The 26,471-nt window shown below is 33.1% G+C and overlaps 2 long non-coding RNA genes across 2 annotated transcripts; both read right to left on the bottom strand.

Annotated features, from left to right (window-relative positions):
* Positions 1-1,383: 1,383 nt before the first annotated feature.
* Positions 1,384-2,555, bottom strand: LOC134240228 (uncharacterized). Its single transcript, XR_009986394.1, has 2 exons — positions 2,223-2,555; positions 1,384-2,109 (listed from the first exon to the last, which is right to left on the bottom strand). It is a non-coding gene; the product is annotated as an uncharacterized LOC134240228 (long non-coding RNA).
* A 14,269-nt stretch (positions 2,556-16,824) lies between these two features.
* On the bottom strand, positions 16,825-17,811 carry LOC134240227 (uncharacterized). Its single transcript, XR_009986393.1, has 2 exons — positions 17,709-17,811; positions 16,825-17,185 (listed from the first exon to the last, which is right to left on the bottom strand). It is a non-coding gene; the product is annotated as an uncharacterized LOC134240227 (long non-coding RNA).
* Positions 17,812-26,471: the final 8,660 nt, after the last annotated feature.

Below are 26,471 nucleotides of genomic sequence, written 5' to 3'. Positions count from 1 at the left end.
ATCTCCCCCTTTTTGACGTCATTTTCAAGCAAAATTTGTTTGGATAACCCATGTCAAATTTACGATAAAATTTCATGGAACTTCAGGAATGAGATAAAAAATCCATATTTTATGGAATAATAGTGTTTCAACACATACCTAAATTAACCGTATTTTTGAATGTCAAATGTTCATAACAGAGTAGTTTTTTCTCAGTTATACTTAAGTCGAAAAAACGTTGTTTTCGAGGTTGCGCCGCTTGGACATAACATTGCTTACAAAAACACTACTAATTTATAAAAAAAAAAAAAATAAAATTTACGATTTGTAGCTTATTCCATAGATAGAAAAAAATGATGCTAACTAGATATTTTAAAATTCATTGATGTACCTAAAGCGGTAGTCCACGAACTTTTTGATACCCCCTCATATGTTGCCCAGAAATAAGAAATTATTTAGATAGTGGCAGGAAAATCCCCATTGAGATTTCAACAGATGAACCCAAAACAAAAAGAAAAATAAATATTTCTATGAAGTTCTTCCTGCTATGCCCACAGCAAACATCACCAATGACACAACACTGAGTTGTTTACGAAGTTCTGAGACTTCACTACACAACCTCGTCCTCCACTCGGATAATGTCAAAGTTAAATCCCCGATGGTTTTCATGCTTCCGAAATATTTTCTTTTGTTGTTGTTTTGGACCATACAAATCCCTTAATATTAGATGGTAATTTATACCACTACATGTTTACTTTCTTCACTTTCTTTATACAGTGATTTACGAGGGCTGTTCAATAAATTATGTCCTGAACTTTATGACATACAACACAGATATCATATAGCATTATGCTTGCCTTTTTCTCATGATTGAATCTTTAATGAATTAATATCATTTTATGTGACCACTTTTCATCTCATATTTTTATCGTGAGAAGCTGGAAAACAAGGGCTATTGGAGAAACTGCATTAAAAATGAATGTTAGAGAACCAGTAAACTAGAGTGAAATTAAACGCTTTACTAAAGCTGCTGTAAAACCTGCTGGCAAACCCAAAGAAATATTCACTGAAATTTGTAAAATTTACAGCATTCAATGTTTGTTTATAGACATATGAGCAAATGGATTTCAATGAACAATATTGATGTAATGGGTATTAAAAGTGGGTACCGTCCTTGGCGCTTGGCGAGAAGGACTTACAACAACCAATGTTCTGTTTGACAAAATACAACAATTATCACTGAAGATATTTGATTGACTTTCAGGCACAAAGCAAATTTGATAGGCATCAATTTGGGGGTATTTCACATAAGTGCATGTAAAATATCTATATTTCAAAAAACTGAAAACTACGCGATAATACTTATTCATTTTACTCAGTTAATAATGAATAAGTTTCATCGAATATTTTTTAATTCTTTATTCAAAGTTTCACAAAAATGGGATTTGAAGTAAAAAAAAAACTTGTTTAGTTTAATAAGGATGGTTTCAGAAGGAGAGATTTTTAAACATTACAGAAGGTTTACAATTTCTTGAAATATTTTTGCACCAGTCCAGACAACCATTTTTTTAGTTATCACGTCCATGTGATTGCAAAACCACGGTAAAGTTAACCGAACTTGGAAGAACGGTTATATATCATAATAATGTACATGTCTTCTTATCTCGAAGTGATAGGTACTAGTAATTGACACGTCCAGAAGCCAAATTTTGAAGTTGCTAATAATAGGTACCTAGTATTAGAATTTAGCAAAACTGTCTTGAACGATCCTACCATGTACAGTCTTAGTGTGTATATATAAAATCCAACGACCCCTTCGAGACTACGTAATCGCGCGTTACAGTTTAAATGTGGTAATGTGAAAGCTTTAAACATGCACAAAAAATATTTAGAAATCCATTAGCGCACAATAAATTTTAGCGTTCAGTGGCTCTTGCACCAAAGGCACTAAAATTAGTAATGCGCCAATTATTCTCGTTTTACAGTATATGATTCATACGCCATTTTTTTTTATTATAAATGTTTGCTTTATTGACGAGAAATTGCACAGTTAACTCCATTTTCGTCTTGAACTGGGACGTCTTCTTCCCCTGGATCGTAAATTGTAAATTCCATATCGCCGTGTTCCCCCTATTAAAGACGGTAAATACAAAGAGATACTTATATATAAAAGCATGGCAATTATTGATAAAATACATGTAGTCTTGCAATCAACTGTAACAATATTTACCGACAATACTTACATAACAGACTTCGTTTTACAATCAATCTTACGCTGTTTCCATCACTGTCTTCAGCCATTACTTCATATAATCCTACATTTAATCCTACATGTAAAATCAAAAGCAGCACAAAAATAATGATTAGGCGTGCCGACGTCATTGTCTATAAAAGTTTCTTTTTCACTTTCACAATATCCTCTGTTCGTCTGCAATTTAACACTTGGAAGTACTTTCAAATAATTTTTCCTTATATGAGCATGCTTGAATATACAAATTACATAACTGTTATTAGCTGAATAATGCTTAAGGTAATATTATCATACCGGATTTGGATAATATGTCTTGTCTACTCTGTATATAAGCATCACTTTTAGGATAAGAGACGTCACAGGTAAGTTTATTTTTATTCATTTCGAAAGCATAGGAATTGTGTGCTTTCCAACAGGGTTTTCCAATCTAATATATAAAAAGACATTCATTATGAAATTGGAGTGACAGTTTACAAATGAATTGTACGCTGCGTGCAAGGAATTTTAATGAATCAAATCTAAAAATCCTCAACATAAGTCATTATTTAATTCTAAATACTCTTCAAAAGGCACATACATGTAACTTGAAGTACACGTGCGTCACAACACTCACCTGCGTTTTATTAATAATTATGCTTAATGTGCATATAAATAAATATTGACATTGGGCATTCGAGAAAAAATTTCGAAACGTTTACATAAAAGTTTGCACAGATGAACAAATAAAAAAGAGGATTTTGTTTTCAAAATCCGAATTTCGGATTTGATACTATTGAAAAAAGGAAATATACTAGTACAATATGTACATTAGAGATATCCTTATTATAAATTTGATCCAAAGGATGGGGAGTTTTTATGCAATAATCAGGAAAAAAACTATAATTTGCGGCATTGCAATTACATATAAATACTTGTAGCTCCATTCACCTATTTGTATTTTCTCTAGAAGTATAATCAAATTATTCAAATTTATGTTTGATTTTGATTATCAGAAACATTCGTGAATACTTTCCTAAGAGTCAAACAAACATGTAATTTGATGCTTTGACAGAACTTGGTTTCAGTTTGTAACCTAACAATGAAATTATGCTTTAAACTTGTAATGTGCAACATTTCTATCCAGCAAATGATGATTGATGATTTCCATACTTATTTTTGGTCCGTTATTTGAATTACATTACAATGATCAAGCGGTGGGTGGGTGTGATAGGTCGGCAGGGGATACACACTGCTCCATGGCATCTGATCCCACCTCTGATGTTTTAGAGGGCCGTGTGTGCTCTACTCATGATTTATATTGTTTGAAGGGACTTTTGAACTTGAGTACTCTGCGTATATATATTTCATGGCCTCTTACACATGATTAATGTTTGTTATCTTTATATTCGATTTCATTTATCACTGGCCGATTAAATTTTGAACAATACGATGCGTGACAAATAAATCTATATGTGCAATTGTATGATCAAAAGCGCGTGAAGATCAAAATAAATACATGTACCAATGATATGTAAATTTTACAATTGTTGTTAATAGTAAGCTTTGTCTACATTTTTCTCCAAGTCTACTATGGTGATGATTTATATTCTCTTTTCTGACAATAAACATGTAAATAAACAACAATGGAAAGTTTGTTTATTATGAATGATTAATTCAATAAATTTTTTTTTCAGGTTGGTTTTTAACAGAAAATTGATATATAATACAATTCCTTGAAATAAATCATGAATATTTAGATTATTTAACGAATTATATACTAGTATGTGCAATTGTATTGCTTACAGTTTTTAACGTATGTTTAACAACTGTGTTCTTTACAATAATTTTATTAATGTTTTAATTATCATAACTCGTAGACACCTAGTAAAACTCAGTTTTGGTCATCCATAAACTCAGTTTATAACGATTTTCTTCTAAGTTTTGTTGTAGAGCATACAAATTCCTTAATCGTAAATGGTAATTTATACCACTACATTAAAGCTGAACACGAATCGTAAAAAGAATGTGTCCGCCATTTTTGTTCGGAGAATCGTTATACTTCTAGAACCCTATAAAAAGAGCAAGACTTTGTCACTGTTCAGTGTAATCAGTCTACACCGGTGTAGACGGACGTATGCTATACAGCACTCAGTAGCGAGAATAATAACGTAATACTTAGTATATAGCAGGAAAGTAAGATATCAAAGAAAATTACAATTATAATTGTACAGGTCAGTGCAGTATACAAAGAAACACAGATACAGTAAAAGCAATGAAATTTAAACAAAGGTAATTCAAGATAACCAACACGAACACGGGTTGCCATTCAACGCCGATACCCGTGACAATAAAGCAGTCAAGTGTGACAAATCGGAAGAGTATACCCTGGTGTTGATTATCGTAGATAATGATATCGACATCGCGTAACCTATTTACGATGATTGATTGATTGTATAATGTTTAACGGCCCTCTCGAGAATTTTTCACTCATATGGAGACGTCACCATATGCCGGTAAAGGGCTTCAAATTTTGACCTCATTCGGCACCATTGAGCAGTGAGGGATCTTTATCGTGCCAACGCCTGCCGCTGACACGGGGCCTCGGTTTTTAAGGTCTCATCCGAAGGACCCGCAACTTTCACTTCAAAGTGCCGAGCGCATGGCGAAGGAACAGTTGCTACCCTTTTTTATCGACTTAGGTCAGTCGCGGCCGAGATGCGAACTCACGACCTCCCGATCACGCTCTACCGACTAAGCTACCAAAACGGTAACCTATTTACGAGTCGTGTTCAGCTTTAAGTAGGGATGGAAATTTGTAACCGCTTAACTGATAACTCGATCGGAACGATATCGATCGGTTTAAAAAATTGTCATCGTTTGTCGGAAAAAATAAAACTAAACAAAATTTTCTTAAAATCATTTTTAGTAATACTATACCTGCCTCCACCATGACTGATAACTCTTTATTTTTACTTCATCACGCAAGAAATGGGGTATCTAATAAGGTTTCCGACAAACGGTTATCTCATTTATAGTTACCACATGATGTTTAAACAGATTCGCCCGACCTGGAACATTGGACAAAACCAAACAGAATTGCTCCGAACAAACTTATAACTCAGATTATTATATACCCATCAATTTCCTTGTTTTTGTTACTTTTAATTTTACAGAGTTTGATCCGATTTTCCGGATCACCACACTGTGGTTTTCTGAATCCATATCACCACTCTCTGAAACTGATGACGTAGTACGCAAAAACATGACGTTATTTTTCTTGCGCGTTAAAAAGTCCCTTGTTATTAAGCTTTGTTTTATGGATAAATATTATACAACATGATCTCTAAAGTTTTATTCTGCTATATTTTGCTAGTTATAAGGGGGTATATAATAAATTTATCATTATAACAGTAACTTGATCCGAAGAGCTGTATCACGTCTTGTTGACAGGCGCGGATCATCAGATCAAACTCGACGCTTCGCGTCTCGTTAGATCTGATGATCCGCGCCTGTCAACTCGACGTGATACGACCCTTCGGATCAAGTAACTGTTATAATAATATATATTTATTGTTCTGGAGTAAGCGTTTGAAAATTTTTCACACCTTTACCGTATCTCGAGAATGCATTAAATGATTTCCAATCCAGTCGTCATCATCTGCAGACTCTGCGTTACTTACGACTGTCATCACCACATTGTCGTCCTCTCTATCCATTGTTTCAGCTTTACTAACCCCATCATCAAACTGAATTATATAGTCAACGGGACTAACCCTTCCAGTGACTCTTGCTGGTCCCTTCTACTGGAGCAATAATATTTTGGTACCTGTAGGGAGTAAAACCAATACCTTTTCATCCACCTCTAAAGCTTGCTGCCTTGACTTTGGATCATAGTACTTTTTGTTCTAGTTTATTTATTTCCTCATTTCCTGCAATAAATATCTCTCATCTTACCTAGCAGCTTCTCCCCTGTCTCTATAAGGTAACTTCTAAAACAGATAGATCCGGTAAAGATTAATTTACTAGTAATTAAATTCTTTTTGACTTTATATTCTAAAATAGAAATCAAGGAATGATATACTGATAAGTGTTTTTTTTTCATGCTGGGTAGCTGAGCATCAAATATTGCACTCCTGACATGAGAATGTACAGATACTCTCATTACTGCTACCTGTCATTTACATGACATTTTAAAAGTTTAAATAGTAAATCAGTTATAGTCCTTTTAGTTTTTTGACTTTATCATCTAACAGTTTTTTTTAATTGATGTTAAATTGCAATGCTACATTTTCTTCTGCCGAGCAATTTTTTTAACATCTGCCACAACTTGGTGAAACAAACATTGAGACATTCTACATTAAGATCTACATAGTTTTATATGTAAGTTTTGTTCGATAAAAAAAAACAGAATTAATAAGAAAAATTGAATTTTGAGAAAATTGTACAGCACAGCAACCATTTCTTGATATAATATAAACTTACTTTCTAAAATAATATTTAAAGTCCTATCTGTTTCCATTTTACTGTGATAAAGGCTATCCCGTTTTTTGATAAACAGTGATGTGTATTTAGACAATTTTAAAACTCATATGATAAAACACAAATATGTAATCCCCTTGTTCTTTTTTAGTGCAAGATGACTATTATATGTCTGGTCATTTTTTTTATCACCCAAGAGGAGGACAGCCATAACTTCTTTTTAGGGGATAGAAAGGAATGTCGAGTATTCATTAGTATATATACATGTATACAGAAAATCTGAAATCTATGGAAGGTAAAACAAAAGCTATATTTATAATAAAGCAGTGATTTCTTCATCTTGCCGTATCTGTTTTTTATTGTGATTTTGTAAAAACAGAAGAAGCTTAGACTTTTAATGAGATTAAAAACAATGATAGCTGCAATTCATAAATCATTCCACCAGGTCTACCTATTATCTCACAAACAGGTTCACTGAAGAAACGCAAGCTGTTCAAATTAGCTTTGCTTTGCTAAAATCTTATTCTTTATAACATATTTCAAAAGATTTGAATTTTTCCGCGTATGCTTGGATTTTTATGCCTTATAAAATCATGGACGTCAGGCATAAAGTGTCCTGTTCCTTTTTGTCGAAGGAAAACTTTCCCTTATCCATTGTCGTCTTCTTGATTTTGATTTTGAATTATTCGTCCTCCTTGATCCCAAGTTGTAGATTCCATTACTCCGACTAACGGATATTCTCTGTATTGTACCTGAAGAATATAAATATTAAGAGATAAAGGTTGATAAAATAGTTATTTATAAAGTAGGGTGGGGTATTTCAATATCCAAAGGCTTAATTATATATTCCATATGATCGATTCATTAGTTATGTTGGTACGTATGTTTGAATGTTTCAATGGATGCAAGAAATTATCATGTTTCTTTAACAAAATTTTACCATGGCGCTGAAAAATTTAGGTTTGAATTAAAGCTCTTTGGTTTGCAATTTAATAATACATGTATGTTTATCCAACATGTATGTTCAAATAAGTAATGCTATTCTCCACTTCTCCAATGATTAGTACCTTTGTTATAATCAAAAGAATAATTCTTTAATTGATACGCGTATTTCAGTACGCCTGCATATGTAAATCGACCAAGAGTTATTTCCTATTGGTTGCAATATTGGAGTTGTTTATATTTCTTTATAATTTAACAGACTTTAACTTTTATATTGACGATTCTGGGGTAGAACGCATTGTTTTTCTGAACAATATACATTTATTTCGCTTCCTTTATTTAGAAATTTTTATTTTACATGGATTTTCACCAAAAAATATTTGGTCTTCATCTTAAGTTTTGTAAGACAAAGAGAGATAATCACCAGTATGACCTCCAATGTAGTAGTCAGCGAGAAATACAATACATGTAACTTATGCTAAATTTAGGTCTATTTAAAAAGTCACTGACCCGCGTGGCAGAGTGGAAGAGCGTCTTCTCTAGAGTCGCGGAGTGAGAAGTTGGTCCCTACGTGGCGTCGTTGGTTCGAATTCGGTTTTGTGGTAATACCTATAAACCGAGGTCTCATGTTGCAGTATAAGTTTGCACGAAAGATCCCTCACTGAGTGCCGAGCATAGATCAAATTTTATAGCCCTCCACCGGTGGTGGCGTTTCCACATTGGTAAATAATTCTTGACAAAGCACTTTAATAAATAAAAAACCAAACAAACAATATTATAACGATTAAGCGTAAAGATCTTTCGAGAAAGATAGTGTGAACTTTTGAAAGTACTGAGTATTATAAGGTAGTACAGGTGAGTTTGATTACTGGTATAGCCAACCTTTACTTCATGCCTTATTTTTAAAAAAAACTGACATAATATAGTAGATTGTTTGGTCGCGACCTTTCTCTTTTCTGATTCATTCAGGCTAACCATGCATATTTTACAACTCCAAATAGTTGCCCTCGTGGCGCAGTGATTAGAGCCTCTGCTCTTGAGTTGCGGAGTAAGGAATCCCATTTTTGGACGTGGAAACCAGTCTTTTGGATGAGATCGCTAAAACCGATGTCCCGTATCACAAAAGATTTTGACAAGAAAAAGATCCCTCACTGCCCCTGAGTGCCAAGTGTGTTAACCGGGTACTGGTTCATATCTTTAGCTATGAGTAATAAATTCTCATAGGAACATTAAACAGACAAACAAAGTTTACCAATAAATATTTACATTTACAAATGTTTTCCTAATATAACACTGTCTAAGCAAGACGTATTTTAATTCAATGTAAAACAAGTTCATCACGTGTCCTTAAATTAAATTTATTGTTTTATTTATATAGCCGATTGACGTGATATCGTAAGTGACCGAGAGTTCAAAACTTCTAATTTTAGTCTGGTCCCCTTCCCACAATTCCGTTCGCGCACTCTCTACATTGAGGACCTCAATGTAGCTAGAGAGTGCGCGAACGGAATTGTGGGAAGGGGACTAGACTATTCTAATTTATACGGCTGAGGTTTGATATAAACCATAGGGTTAAAATCTTAAAATAATAATATTATTCTAAATCAGTGTCAAATGTAAAAATAAGTAATTCGGTATCATTTTAAATCTTTAGTTGAGATTTAAATAATCAAATAATTTTTGTCACACAACCGAACTTTATTAACATCCCGATAAATGTTGTTAAATGAAACCTTATTTTTTAAATATATCCTTGTAGAACCTGAATGCTGTGGAAAAAAACTTTGAAGCTAAAGAGCACTTGTGGATTTCTCGTGTATTGTACAGAGAACCATGAAATTCGACAGATGATAGCGACTAAACTAAATGTCAGAAACTTATGCAATAAATTAGTCCTGAAGGAACAGTGGAGAAATCCTTAAATGAATTAATTATACTTGCATAGATTAATTAATTGAAATAGAATAGTTCTTCTTCTCCTTGGAAAAAAAAATTAAAGTTCATAAATTCATTTAAAAGCGGTAGAAATATAACACTTACCTTTAAATTCAAACAAGAGTCTACTCAGCAAACTGCGTTTTACAATTACTGTAACATCCCTTTTCTCATCGCCCTCCGCCATTAATTCACAAATGTGTAGTGCAAATATCACTGTTACTACAAGAAAAATGATTATTATATTTGTCTTCATGGTAATTACTTTATTTTAAAATAATAAAAATAAAATCTTGTTCCGGCTAAAGCTGCCTTCCTCATTATTGTTTCTTATTAATGATAAAGGACATAAAACAGAATAAATATGTCAAGGTAAAAATAGACTGGATTTGTTCAGTCTGCATTACCTTGAAAAAGGCAAGGTTTTTGTACTTAAGTTTTCAACTGGGTTTTCCTAATAAATTTGCAAAAACGCTTTCATTATGAAAATAGGAATGACAAAGTTTACAAATAAAATACCTGTTACATGCAAGTAATTTGGAATAAATAAATCACAGTCATTAAATAGGTCATTTTTTACATTAAATATTTTTATAGATTTGAATACATGTAATAACTTTAAAGAAAGATACATGAGACCCAGCACTCACCTTCGTTTTATTATCAAATGAGCACATAGTGACAGGACAAAATTTCCACACGTTCACATACAACTCAGGTAAACAATACATGTAAAATCTAAACTTTTAGTAATATTTCAATTTGCGAAATTCTATATCAATGAAATTAAGAAAATACATATATTTAAATTCTCCTCAATGATAATTATAAACAAAGGAACAGATGCGTTTTAATAGTAATCATGAAAAAATTATAATTAGTTGCAATGTATTAACATAAACATCAGTGGTTTCATTAAACTTTTCGTTGTGAATAAATGCTATTTATGTTCATAAATAATTTTAGGCCCATTTCTTGTGTATTGAAAGTGGGACAAGCGAGATAACTCTAATATTTTTGTGCGTTCTTGTTTTTGGAACAGCCTCAGTATCAGATTGAGTACAAACAGTGTCGGTGTTTGGGTAAATCCAAAGTGGATCTAAATTCTTGTTTTGTTGGGAATAAAAGGTTTACTTCAACCTCACCTCAAGCATCCCAGTCCTTCTGAGGCTCCACAACACCAAAATAACCCTGCTATAGTTTCAACAATAGGGGGTTCTGTAGTAAAGAACGTTGCCCTTACACACATGCCTGTCAAAATTGTGGAGGTACACACACAAAAAAGCAGTGTAACTCTGGGAAAGCCCAAACACCTTCGAAATCAACTGACTCTTCACAAACACGTAGGGCAGGAAAAACTACAGGTATCCTCAAATCTGCTAATGAAAAATAGTGTTGTTACCCCAATTAAAGCAGACAGGCTTGACTGTTGGTTGAAGGGTTATGATCGAAACAGGCAGAAATATTTAGTGGAAGGTTTTAAAGTTAGGTTTAAAATTCCTTTTGAAGGTCAAAGAGTTTTTAGAGAGAGTGATGATTTAAAATCAGCTAAGGATAATTTGGACATTTTGAAACAAAAGATTCAGATTAAGATAGACAACCAAAGGGTAGCAGGTCCATTTAAGGGAATACTATTTCAGAATTTTCAGAGTTTACCGTTAGGTCTAGTTCCCAAAAAGTTAGGGGAGACTATTGTTGATTATAGAGTTACACATCACCTCTCTTATCCTGTTCAATATCAGGAGGTAGAAGATGCAGTAAGTTTAATGCGCACATATGGGAAAAATTGCGGGTTCTTTAAATTGGATATTCAGGATGCATATAAAATTGTTCCAATACATTGTTCAGATTGGGAATTGTTGGGTTTTACTATAGACCATGAATACTGTTTTGACAAAACTCTTCCAATGGGACTTGTCAGTTATTTGAAGAATTCAGTACTGCAGTACATTGGGTATGTGAAGACAAGTTAGTTTTAAGTGGGAGACTAGTTCATCTGCTAGATGATTTTTTAGGTGTTGGCCCAGAAGATATGCAAATTTGTTATAGAGATCTTAACAAGATATTGTTTTTGTTCAAGGATATTGGTATTCCAATTAAGGAGTCAAAAACCGTCTTTCCCTGCACTTCCCTTATATTTTTGGGTATTGAGATGGATTCTGTTTTGATGGGAAAACGTGGTCTTGTACAGTATTAGGTGACCTCTGCTCCCCTTTCTGTTGTACAATATAAAGGTGACCTTAAGTCTCCATAATGAAATAAAATATAAGGTGAACTTTGGTCAACCTATTGATGTACAATATTAGTTTACCTCTGGTCCACCTAGTGAAGAACGTTAAAACTGGCCGGAAGGATATGTCCTCCTACTGATGTACAATATAAGGTGTCCTCTGGTCCCCATACTGATGTACAATATTAGGCGACCTCTGATCCCCCTGCTGATGTACAATATAAGGTGTCCTCTGGTCCACCTACTGATGTACAGTATAAGGTGCCTACTAGTCCCCCTACTGATGTACAATATAAGGTGACCTCTGGTCCCTCTACTGATGTACAATATAAGATGATCTGTGGTCCCCCTACTGATGTACAATATAAGGTGTTCTCTGGTCCCCAAACTGATGTACAATATTAGGCGACCTCTGATCCCCCTACTGATATACAATATAAGGTGCCCACTAGTCCCCCTACTGATGTACAATATAAGGTGCCTACTAGTCCCCCTACTGATGTACAATATAAGGTGACCTCTGGTCCCTCTACTGATGTACAATATAAGATGATCTCTGGTCCCCCTTCTGATGTACAATATAAGGTGACCTCTGGTCCCCCTACTTATGTACCATATAAGGTGATCTCTGGTTCACCTACTGATGTCCCCTACTGATGTACAATATAAGGTGACCTTCATTCCCTGTACTTATGTACAATAATAGTGTCCTCTGGTACCCCTACTGATGTACAATATAAGGTGGCCTCCGATCCCCCATATGATGTAGAACAGAAGATGACATCTGGTCTCCCTTTTGATGTAAGTTGACCTATGGTCGCCCTGAAGATGTACAATTTGAAGTTACCTCTGTACTTGTTAAATTTTTGTTTCTTCTGGTATCCGCATAAAGATTATGGGAACAAGTGGAAGTTTTATTTTGTATATCAATAAGGATTTCATACTTCACAAGTTGTAGTATATGAATGAGGCAAAGGTAACCCTTATGTTGTACATTATTACGATGTGACTGAAATTCGTAAATAGGCAATGATTTAAAATCATGGTATATGTAGAATTATTTATCAAATCCTCTCAAAAAAATTGCGATTCTAATTTTTGGACAGGGAAAAAAAGTGCACAGTTTCTCCGAATACTCTAAATGTATGTAATTGGAATTTGGAGGATTGGTCAACTTGCTTGTCTTCAAATACCGTATATGTATCCCAAAAGTAAATAACAATTGGTGCATTTTTTTAAAAGTGTTATTTCTTTTTTTAAAATGTAGTTTTGATTGGTTTCTGAATTTGATGTGTTAATTCCAGGGAAAGGGGAGGAGAACTCCATGCAGCCCCAAACTTCGCAATACAGGAGGTACATCTTCTTTGTACGATAAATAAAATCAGGGGTTGAATAAAAAGTGTTAAAGTGATGAGGTCGCATAAGGGAGACAAAAGAGACATTAAATAATTTATTAACAAATAATTATTCCATTATGTTAAAGGATCGGTGATAAGTCCTAGCGAACTGAAGAGGTAGGGGTGGCAGGGGGCAAGATATTCCTCTTCCCCCTGCTTGTTAGAGATCGTCGTTTACTATTAGTAAGGAGATCAGAGGTTAGGCACTGTATTATATAGATACTATAACCTTACATGGAATAATAAAATCATAGGGGAGACCACAGGTCACCCAACATAACCCATTAACTTAAACTCTTATATATCATATGTCTTATAATATTGCAGTTATATAATGTTACTCAGGAACCTCCCCCCTCCCCCAAAACCCCCTCTATCTTTTCTAATACCCATTAGATGGTTATTCCTTTGACAAAAATAAATTTTCTGTTTTTTAACACTGTAAAGGCTTCACAGTTTTACGATTTATTCTATTTTCACTTTACATATGCAACTCACTACATTTTGTAGCGGAGTAAACCCGATAGTCGTGAACTGAGCGGGGGGCATTAGGTCCTAGTTGAGCGTACGTTTTATCCTTCTGCGGAAGACCTGGGGCCCGTTTCATCAAATGTCGTACGCCCAGTATTAGTGCTACGCCAGCGTAAAGTCGGGACTAGCACGAAGATTCGCATTTCATTAAAGAGCGTATCGTTACGCCTGACTAAATTTAGACCAAAATTTTACGTCTACTCATGGGTAGGCGTAATTTAGGGCGTAAAGTTAAAATAAAGCCTTTTTATTAATTTAAACAATTTAGCGAGAAAAAGTACGGTTCTAAGAAGAATTTAAAATACAAACAATGCATTTTTAATTATATATGTTATGAAGAGTGAGTGGGGGAGGGGATGGAGGGGGTGTTGTTACAACTACTTGGGGACATAGTTGATTTGAGTAATAACGTACTTAATATTTTAATAAATTTCTGCTGAGAAGAAAAGCTTGTCTTATTAGAGATTTCATTGATCACCATTTCTTACGTTTTGACAATGTATTCACACACATTTGATTGTAGTATTGTATGTATAAGGTATTGTAAATCAATATACATATATAATTATATTTCTACACCCCGCTTGAAAAGCGGGAGGGTACATGTATATACTATATATTAATTGGGATGTCCGTCCGTCCGTCTGTTACGCTTTGGGGGTACCCATCTCTATCCGCAACTCCTCACATACCACTGATTGAAATTTGATGAAATTTTCACAGAATCTTTATTACATATTGCCATTGTGTCTTAATGTACTTTTTGATCCGACACATATTTTGGGTTTCCCAAAGGAAAACATGGACACTGCCACTATATTTCAATGGGAGGCGGGGGAGAGGGGGGTATCTTTTATTGAACTCATTGCTTACGGTAACTCTAGTTTCTGTTTCATTCACTAAAACGAGACCCATTAAAATTGTCTATTTTGAAAGAAAATATTTTCCCAAAAACATTTTCCCAAAAACAAAAATTACAAAAAACAAAAACAAAAAACCAAATCGGTTTCAAAAGCATAGTAATCCTCTTTCTGGTAATGTTCTACATTTAAGAAAAAATTCAAAAAAATAACCCATCTTAAAACCAAATAGTTTTTTGTCATGATTGAAGAGTCCATTTCTTATTTACTTCTCGTCCACATGCGTGGATCTAGAGGGGGTTGGAGAAAGGGTTCAGAACCTCCCGAATTTGCAGATTAATTAAATTGAATGTACAGAGTACTTAGTTAAGAACGAAAGTAATTATTTTTCTAGGTATCTTGGACAAGTGAAGTTCCCAGCGAATCTAAGACGGAACCCAGGAAGGGGAGTGGGGTCTCATAAACAATAAGAGATTTTTGATATGGGGAAATATATTATTGCTTTTATAATATCAATGTAAGACGGTGATAATTACACATTTAAGTTCAAGAATGAATAATTCCTAATTTTTTTTCTCTCAGACAAACATTGATGCAATATAGGCATCTTTAATTTTCATGATTTTGTTTAAAAGTGTAAATCTTATACGTAGTATAAGATAATCTGAGCGCATATAAAGCACATATAAGATGAAAATATACATGTTTTTGATTTCCTGCATAACTTATTTTTTAATGAATACAAAATAAAGAGTAGCTGTAACTTAATTTTAAAGACAGAGACCACAGAAGCAGAGAATTTTTGTAAGAATATTTTCGTAGTCATCTCTCTCTCTCTCTCTCTCTCTCTCTCTCTCTCTCTCTCTCTCTCTCTCTCTCTCTCTCTCTCTCTGCGTACTTTTAAAACGATACATTACATTTAATCTGCAGATAGTAAAGAATTTTTTTCTATAACTGCACGACCTAGGGTCTAATATTTTGTAATTATATTAAGAACCTTTATGTCATTTTAATAAACATTAACAATATTATAATGAATCATTTGAATTGACAAAAATTTAATAAATTTAGAGAAGGTTATCTTACATGTACCTTAGTAGTAAACGTGTAAAATTATTTCTTGACTCAAAATGTGTACATATGTAAACCGTTTGCATTTTGTATTCATTATTTTTGCTTGCATATAGATCTACATTTCTTATAAAAAAATTTAAATCTTATTCTGTCTCAAACTTAATTATTAGTATTTATCAGTATAATCAGTATTTATCGAATCAAGAAATTTATTATCAAAGGCGAAGTCCTTAACCTGTATCAATTTCGGGAAGATGGGGGAGTTGCTGTAATCAAATTTCCAAAATAAATAGTTTTGGTTAATTCCGAAATTCATGTACATGTATGGTCCTTTCCCTCCTTTCAATTTATTACTTTTATTATTGAAATGTTGTTAAAAACTAAACTTGGTTTCTCATCAGATACATGTCTTCCATATGACAATATATAAACCCATGCATGTTTCAATTAGTGCAAGTATCAATTTATCTATAATCTGTGTTATTCTGTAATTTACCCATAATCTATGGAAAGCCACAAGGGACCCCCAAGTCATGTTCTATATATTCATAGTAATTCAATCTTGGGCGGTCATGTTTACAATCCCGGCCAAATCATGATCGGCCACACAGGACTCCCAAGTCATGTTCTATATATTCATAGTAATTCAATCTTGGGCGGTCATGTTCTATATATTCATAGTAATTCAATCTTGGGCGGTCATGTTCTATATATTCATAGTAATTCAATCTTGGGCAGTCGTGTTTACCATTATTATGTTTATTATGAGTTCTATACTATTGTGCTTTCATGTTGTTTGCTGCTGCTGCTTGTTGTTATATTATTTGGGATCGCCTTTTACGCTTGGTGACCCCTTTTTACTTTTTACATACACCACGACCAACAATCGCCAATATCAAATAAACGGGTTTAAATTCATGTTTGTTTTATTTTCCTCTATAAAAATAAGTAAATTTATTTGACAAGGTACAGAAATTGGATTAATTGGTAAGAGGCGAGAGGAAAAGCTTTCCGTTGAAAGCTTTCGCAAAAAGTAGCAATTCAAGAATTTCCAGAAGTCAAAACCCGCTTTGGTACATATAGTAGATAACTGTATTGGAATTAGATCATTTATCCATTTATGCACATAATATAATGAATTTATTTTATATCAAAACAAAGCTGATGTTAAATCCAAGATTTTATTACAAATTTTTCAAATACAATTTTCCGTTTAAATTTGGCTGAAATATAGATATGTCTGCGTTTGACAACAAACAATCGAGTACAATTTGATCGAACATAAATGAATGCAAGTTTCGTTTTTAGTGCTTCTTGTATCGTAGTCCTCCGAATCACCCAAATCTTCCTGATCCTCCATATTATCTTCCTCCTCTTCCTCTTATCAATCTTCCACCTCCGAATCCTCCAGTCCATTTTCCAAAGCTTGTAAATCCTCCTGATCCTCTTTTCAATTCTTCATATTCTCCCCCGTGACCTCCTCTTGTGATATCGTATGCTACGTTTCCGAATTCATCATATCCAAAATCTGTAACAGGTGAAATTTTTTTTCTTCTTTTAAAAAAATTACTTGCATTTTGAAAAAAACTTTTTTTACAAAAAGGACAAAACATTGAGAGAGAGAGAGAGAGAGAGAGAAAAGAGAGAGAATGACAGAGAGAGAGAGAGCAAGAGAGAAAGAGAGATGGTTAAGAAAATAATTAAATAAATTAACAGGTAAAAAAAATTACTTTATTTCATTACCCTGTAATTTTTTTTTTAACTCTTTATCACTGATACAGCTGATATTTCAATATATTTCAATATATTTTCTTCGCTCATAGTATATATGAATAACCGTAAAAAAAAAAATGAAACGGTCAACTTTATCATCTCTGATAAAAAAAACTAATAGCATATATTTATACGCAATGATATATTAAATTGCATTTAAATTCTTTTTCAGTCGTTGAATGGAATTGCCATAGCAACTCAAATATTATTATGAAAAGAAACATTTAATTATGATCAAAGGAAAGAGATAGAGGGTATAACGAATAAAGTAAACCTACCGGTCGTCAGGGCCACATGGAAGAGTATGGTCATTACAACCAAGAACAAGAGCTTATCCATATTATTCAACTGATTTTAAGACTGCAGATAAATTAATTATTGAGTTTAAGGCCTTATATACTACAAAGGAACATGATATACTGTTGGTTTAGTCTCATTCACCAATCAACGCTTATTTATTAATAGCAATAGCAATTATGAATGTGATAGAAATCACTATCTTCTGCCATTATGTCAATTTTCAGTAGACGGTAAGTCACGTTTCAGTTAATTTATTGCATATTCCATCCTTTTATATCAAATAAAGTTTTGTTTCAATGTGTATGCAGTGAAGCTGCATTTTATGAAATCAAAAATCCTTTATCTTAAACACGCTGGTTTCAACATATTTGAAACGCTTTTTCCTAAAAGAGTTTTTCTCGTACTCGACTATTCCATCTGTATATGGGAGACATGGAATATCACATAATATGGTACAGGGTCGGGCTCATAGATACTTTCTCATTGATGAAGAAAACAAGGACTGTTAAAAGTCACCATTTGCAAGTTCTATGTTCGATACAATGAACATATAAGCAAATATTGAATACACCATGCGCGGATCTAAAAAAAAAGTCTGGAGGTTTGGGTGGTCAGCCCCCCCCCCCCCCCCCCTCTGCCTAGAATTTGCAAGGTTATAAATTCATATACTAAAGCAAGAAATAAAAGTTACCTTGGACCTCCTTGGAAAACGCAGGGTCGAGTAAAAGTCTGTGAAAGACAGGTTGGAGTGAAAACTTAAGAATATAATATCCAACTGATTCATGATTTTGTCCTTTTACGCAAAACCATTGTCATTTCATTAGTAAACCCTCTACATAAGTTGAATAAAGGAAATCATAAAACGTTTAAAAATTCAAGTTATGACATCAAAAGACATGTAATGATTTTTTTTTATCTCAATTTCCTTTGAAATTTTGTGTAATTGTAAACTGTGGAGAATTGAATTTATCTCAATGATGACAGAATATTGCGATTTTTCGTAGTGATTTTACTAACAACTATTGTTTTAGCGACGTTGGGTCGGTTGTCTTTGTTGTTGGTTGTGTTAGGTTGATTGTTTCTCTTGGAATGCTGTTGCTATCTAGATTTGGGCTTTTTTATATTCTATTAGCTTTGTTTTTATTTTTATTTTCTCTTTTTTGTGAACATTTGGTTCTAAATCATTTTTTTATTTAAATTAAATTAATTTTTAACTTGAAAAGCCGGAGGGTATGTATTGATCGGGATGTCTGTCCTTGGGTACCCATCTCTTATCGGTAACTCCTCCTATACCACTGAATGAAATTTAATGAAACTTTCACAGAATCATTGTTACATAGTGCCATTGTTGCAGCTGACATCACTTCTGGCCTTTGATCTTTGACCTTGGAGAAAGGTTGTCTTGGTGCCAAATAAACTTATTCCAGGTAGACCATGGATTTCCGCTTGTCGAAAGATGCGATTGAAATGAAGTGTACCACTTTCTCCTGCACATTCTTAATTACTGCGAAATGGTTCCCATAGCCATAGACTCCAGTCAGCATATGTCAATCTGAGATACTATAAATAGTTACATTTATAATCTTTTAATATGGATGAATTAGTCATGTAAATTATCTGCAAATAATACAAAAGAATTAATTACAAGACATGAAAGAATACCTACCTGTAGATCGATAACCAATCTTAAAATAGTTCTATAATTTGCACTTGAATATATTCTTATGAAAGTATATTGTAAACAACTTGATTCTTAACGGATCATACGAAACATTATTTGTTTATGTTCATAATTTCACAGAATTACTAATTTGTCGATACACAATTTCGAATTTCCTCGATGAAAACTGCAGAATATTTTCGATTATTTGAAATACTGTTCATATCACTTATTTAAAATAGATACTGCATAAACTACATAATTAGAACAACAAAGTAAGATATTCATATAGATTTACAAGGAAAAATTCACCTGTACTTACGTTAGGCCTATTTGTCACTGTCAGCTGAGGAGCAAATCCAATACACATTTTTAGCGGGTTTTCGTTGTTAGGGAAGCGCATTGCATTTGCAATCTTGAGAAGTCATACATCCTGGCGCAATGCAATCATGACCATAAATCTTGCCTGCGTTTGAAAAACACATCATGACTAAGCAAAGATTGACGCTTGACATTGCATCCTGACTTGGCCAGGACTGACGCTTGAAGAAATCTTGACTGCGTTTGGAAGTAATGTATCTTGGCCAATGCAATCTTGGGATAGAAAATCATGGCCTAGTCAAGATGTAAAACATGGGATATATCTTGACTAGGCCAGGGTTGTCAAATCATGACCGGCAAAGATAAGAAGGCCATGTTATGCTATCAAACCAAACCTGACTTGGTCAGAGATGCAATCATAACATGACCGATTGAATTACTATGAATATATAGAACATGACTTGGGGGTCCCGTGTGGCCGAAGATTGAATTACAAGAATATATAGACTTGATTGCCGGGATTGTAAACACGACTGCCCAAGATTGAATTACTATGAATATATAGAACATGACCGCCCAAGATTGAATTACTATGAATATATAGAACATGACCGCACAAGATTGAATTACTATGAATATATAGAACATGACCGCCAAAGATTGAATTACTATGAATATATAGAACATGACCACACAAGATTAAATTACTATGAATATATAGAACATGACTTGGGAGTCCCGTGTGGCCGATCATGACTTGGCCGGGATTGTAAACATGACAGCCCAAGATTGAATTACTGTGAATATATAGAACATGACTTGGGGGTCTCCTGTTGCTTTCCATAATAATCTGTGTTATTCTGTACTTTGACGTGCTACAATTTATTTATGTTTGTACGCATTGGGCAATGTTTATGTTTTTGCGCCTGCGCAATGCAACGTTGTCAATGACTTAGTCCTGTGACTAAGCGTATCTTTTACGACTAGACTTACGCCACTTGGTGAAACGCAACGCCCGACTAAATTTTGGCGTAAGCCCCGGGAGTACGTCTAAGTTAAGGCTTAAATTTACGACTTTTGATGAAACGAGCCCCTGGTCTCCAAAAACCACATAGATATTGTCAATCAGAAACTCGGGTATCTTTTAGACATCGACATAAGAGTACTTGTGCGTATAGTCTGAATGTTATTAACAAAGTAATTTTGCTAATGACCAATGACAAGTTAAGTAAATTAACAAATTCCATTTTATTTAAAAAAAAAGCAACTGTCAATGATGTCAGTAAACATGGACTTTAATTTATAGATGGGAATAATTGTATATAAAAGTGAAAAGTCGTAAGTTTTAATGTTGTTGATTTAGCTCATATCCGAATATAGTATTTCATTCTGAAGTCCCTCGTTTTATTCTGCGTCTATAACCCCAACCGGAGATACTTGTATCTTCTACTAGGGATGCCATTACAAGGCAATAAATTGATGCGTTGACTCCATTATCTAATTTAGCGGCCGACATAATAAGCTTTTTCACTCGGTTTTTTAAAAAAAAACCTTCAATTTCTTTTTTGTTTTTTGGTATTTGAATATAGTCATATATAAGGGAGATCTACAGCATGATATATAAGAATTATTATGAAAGCACGCGGATGCACGTGTGCTTGCAAGAGCGCGCACGTGCAACACGAGAAATGTCCAATATGATTGATATAAATGTTACTTTTTCAATTTTTGATGAAATGCTTTAAAACTCATAATAATATAAGGATATATTTGAAGCATAGACAAGAGGACATGGTCAAAATAGCAACATCTCACGCGCATGCACGTGCGCTTCTCTCTGATTTGCTGAAACTTAAGTCTCAATATCTTTCTTGTTTTCTCGACCGAATACTTTGAAATTTTCAACATGGTTATACATTATGAAGAAGTACAGCATAATATATAAGAATTATGATGAAAAGCATGCGCGCGTGCATGTGTGCTGCAATCTGATTGGCTGAAACTTTAAATGCCTATAACTTATTTTAGTTTTCAACAAAACGGAATAAAATTTAGAATATGAATAGGTATAATGGTTTTCTACATTATGATACTATCAAAATTAAATGCACGAACATGCATGCATGCACGTGCGCGCGCGAAATACGCAAAATGACCAATATATTTGAAAAACAGTAAAATGTATATAGTAAAGATTTTTTAAAATTATTGATTCTCATAAACATAGATATAATGTTAATTTTTGGACAACATGCCATGATCATCTTGCATGTGCATGCACGTGCGTGCCTGTACAATGCGTAGTTGATATCTTTGTACTTTTATAATTTTTTGATGAAATCCTTCTATACTGATCATATTTTTAAAAAAATAACAGGAATTAGGCACAAAAAGGGATTAGGGGAGCTTACAGGGTCCCTGTTACAATTAGGCACACCTGTAAATTAGGGATTAGGGGAGCGTTGCTGCTTCTTCACCGGGAACATCTGTAACGGTCTTTATATCTTTTTCGATGATTAATCATTTGGTTAAAATATTATTTATCTGAAATTGTTAAAAAATAATTATAATAAAATACCTGTCTGCGAAAGGTTTTCATCAGGTATTGTCTGCGTCATATTCTATAAATAAAGGGTGTACTGTTACGTACGCTTTGATGCAAAACTCCCCGCTGAGGACCCATCAGTGCATAATTGTTTGGCCTTAAATAATCTTGCTGCATCAGTGTTTATTTACAATTATTTTAACACTAGCTTTTTAATGCTATATATGTATTGTTAATGTATATTCTTTTCAATGCTCCTTGTTTTTACCTGTATTACAATTTTCATTATTTTCTTTTATATCTTACTCTCCTGCCGTTGAAGAAGTTCGCAAATATATGTTTGTAGCTTGCTAGTGTTGTAAAGCATGCGTCATTCTACACCAGGGAGACCGGACAAATCATTTTACTAATCGTGTTCAGCTGAAAATATCCTATAAAATTCTTCATAGATAACGAACAGTATTCGAGCTAAAAAGTCTAATTAAAGCAATATAAACTGCATTTTTAAATACTTTATTTTGCTGTTAAAATGTGTTATTATGATAATTTTTTATGTAACTATCACAGTGTGAAATTGACTGTTTTACGTTTAAATTCATTTTTGTCTTTAAATGTTATTATTTAAGGATATCCGATCCTCAGCCAGGAAGGATAACTCCAAAAATTAATATTTAATTTGAAATGCATCAAAATGAAGGTTGAAAATGATTTTTTTTTTTCATGCAACAATATTCATTTTATTCATCTTTATAAGATTCAAGGTTTTTCGAAGTCTTTGAAAAAGGTCTTATAAAAGTTGAAATTTGTACCCTATAAAAGGAAAAAAAAATAGTTTTAGAGAAATAAAATTTTCTTAAATCCAGCTTTTGATACCGATGCTGATTAGCATGATATGAAATAAAAAGTGATTTGTGGTGTCTTGCAATGACAACAAAAGCCTTTTACACTATGTACTATAGAATACATGACAGAAATAGAAGACAAAAAATACCAAATAAGTATAAAAATCATGAAACTTTCCCCCATATGCCTGGATACCTATCGTTTTTTAACCCAAAATATATTTGTTGATCAATTTGAAATTAGAAAATGCATTGCTGATATCCCATTTCGCTTTTTATGCAAAAATTTTGAAGATTTTACAATTTCCCCTACATAATATGATTAACTTTAATCTTTAACTTTAAAGAAATACTGTGGATAAATTTACATAACTTTGTGGATTCAGAGATAATTTTATGACTACTTTTGATTACTTAACTGCTAATTTTATAAACCCGAAGATCGGCACTCTAAAAAAAGTTTTACTTGTTGTTTTTAAAATAAGATATTAGATAAGGAAAAACTAGTAATTATTAGTAATCCATTTAGTCAGAATAGCAAGTAAATGACTATCATGGTTAGTAATTGTTAACATAATTAGTAATAAGGATGAATTCATTTACTTATAAAATGATTTACTAAGTATCAATAGAATTACTTAAATTATAGGAATTGTATTACTTTAAGTTAGTAAATGAACTACTCATTTTTGTTAATTATTATTACTTAATCTAGAGATTATATGTTTTCTATTTACTAAATTTTATGAATTATTACTAAGTAAATGTAATTCTGAAATTAATTAAAATCTAGAATATTATTACTCAAAAGAATACTAAGTAAATGAAATACTTATCATATTTACTAAAATCGACATTATTTACTAGAAACACTGCAAGGTACCGACCCTCTGACATGTGAGTACTACTCACAGATTTCTTTATCAGAGTTCCCTTATTGGGCCCTCTGAATAGTTTAATAGAAGAAATCTACTTATTGTGGAAACAATTATACTTTCTATTTCTTTTGCCAATTTCTTTGTAATTGTTTTATTATATATAACAATGAAACATTTGATTCCAACCACGAAAGCCTTAAAAATTGAATAAGTTGTATATTTTTAAAGACCATTTTAAAAATGGTTAAACATTTCAAGTACTTAATATCGCATTTTAATTAGTGTTACTTTTTTTCACATGCCGGAATATTTAAAAGAAAGATAACTCCTCCTCACAGACAATTAGTGATTAGACTACCATATTTAAGTAATTTACTGATCTGAATTCTCCTTGATTTAGTAAATACATTCTTGTTTTAAGTAAATCAATAAAATAAAATTCAAACAAGATGTGTTTGTGAAACACTTACGCCCTGTATGCAACATAGCAAAGGTTAAACTTTTCTTATATGCAAATTTAAATTAGTGGGATTTCTTGATATCTCCAAGGTCAAAAGGTCATGGTAATTGGTATCTAATGAAAGGTCTTGCCATAAAAAAATACATATGTGAAATATGGAAACACTTGCCTCAACCCTTCAGAAGTTATGGTCAAGGTTACCAATTTTGAAATGTAGGTCAAACTCCAAGGTCAAGGACAAAGTGGCAGATTTGGTGATACTCAAAGAAAGGTCTTGTCACAAGGAATACACGTGTGAAATATGAAAGTCATAGCTCCGCTAGGTTAAAGTTTCTGCGGATAAACAGACAAACAGAGAGACAGCTAGACAGACAGACGGACACGACAAAAACTATATACCCCCGAAAATTCGTTTACGGGGGCATTAAAATAATAATTATGTAGTAAATAGTGGTAAAATGTAAGTAAAGACCAAGTAATGTTATTACTTATATACACAAATTTAAGTAAATATAAATTACTAAGTAAAACGTTTAAGTATGTAAGTAAAACAATTCTTTAAAATACAAAAATCAAGTAAAACATTTGAATCTAGTAATTGGTATATATTTCAGTAATTGATTTAAAATCTTAAGTAAATGCTTAGTAATTATTTATTTTTTATCTTTGTTATTTCAAGTAAAAAATGACTACTTAGTAAAACTTTTTTAAGAGTGGGACTACCTTAATTTTAGTTTTTATATTCTGAAATTATTTTGTTTTAGAATTGTATTTTACAAATTTTCTCGTATTAACTTATTAAGTATACATTTAATTACTGAGTGACACTTGTCAGAACCCAAGGAGCAGAGTGTTTATGCCTAAGGACCTTTTAATCACTTTAACAAACACAATGTAAATATTTAATTATCTGTGTTCTTTATGTCCATGTCATCAAAGCATTGCATTAATTGTTCACAGTATCACTTTTACTCATTGTCAACACCTGTCAGTTTTAACTCATTAATCATTTTCCCATAAATTCGATTGTTAAATTATACTTAACAGTTCGGAGACCGGGTGTACTACCGGCCACACGTCCGACTCGTTCCCCTATCATGCTGTAACTATTTCTACTTTTAACAATTTGGAGGCTACAGCCATATCCAACTGGTTATTATTTATTGTTGTTCCATGTTTGTCATTTCCATCGTTGTGACTTTATAATACTAGTATTTTCATTTCTAATTTTTTTCTCTACGATAACTCTTTGAAAGTTAGAGGAGCTGGTTTCTTGATAATTCTACCGGAATGTAAATTAGGCAGGTCGATAGGTCAGGAGCTAGGGAGTCCTAAATATGCAAGCGAATCTCGTGTGCATCTCTCTCTCTCTCTCTCTCTCTCTCTCTCTCTCTCTCTCTCTCTCTGTACCTGACGCTAGGGAGGCCAAGTATGCATGTAAATCTAGTGCGTCTGCCTTTGTGTTTGACGTCAAGGGGCGAGAACTATTGAAATTGGCATGGGAGTCCTCGTTTAATTTAAATCTATGCCTACATTTTTAAACTCTAAATCTGCAATTTTATATCACAATGAAATGGAAATATAAGGAATCACTGTCTAGTTAGTATAGTATGCCAGGGACATCAACGATATTGGGAAACATGGGATAATTTATGCATAACGGGCGAAATCCCATGTTTCTCACTATTGTTGATGCCCTGGCATACTATACTAACTAGACAGTGATTCCTTAAATAAATTTGGAAACCATACTTATTCCCCGTTACTTTGGACTTTCTATATGTGACATCGGTAAGAGTCCTTAAAATACGGCTCTACTACTTCCGGACAATGACTCCACTCACTTCCCCTGCAAACATTCCCTCTTGCCCGATCAACGACACATCTTTTAGACCCAAAACTACGTGGTCATATAACTTCAGGACAGATGATACAAATAAACTTTTGTCAAAAAATATGAAATTAACAACCGGAGTCATGTTTTAATGAGTAAAATGAATAACGTTTACGTCGAAGTTTCTAATTTTTTATTCAA

The sequence above is a fragment of the Saccostrea cucullata genome, unplaced genomic scaffold (genome assembly GCF_032062105.1).
Source record: "Saccostrea cucullata isolate Sc308-1 unplaced genomic scaffold, CSIRO_AGI_Scuc_v1 ctg3113, whole genome shotgun sequence".
Classification (NCBI taxonomy): domain Eukaryota; kingdom Metazoa; phylum Mollusca; class Bivalvia; order Ostreida; family Ostreidae; genus Saccostrea; species Saccostrea cuccullata.
The sequence above is the reverse complement of the archived record's forward strand: the minus strand, read 5'-3'. Positions and strand labels throughout refer to the sequence as shown.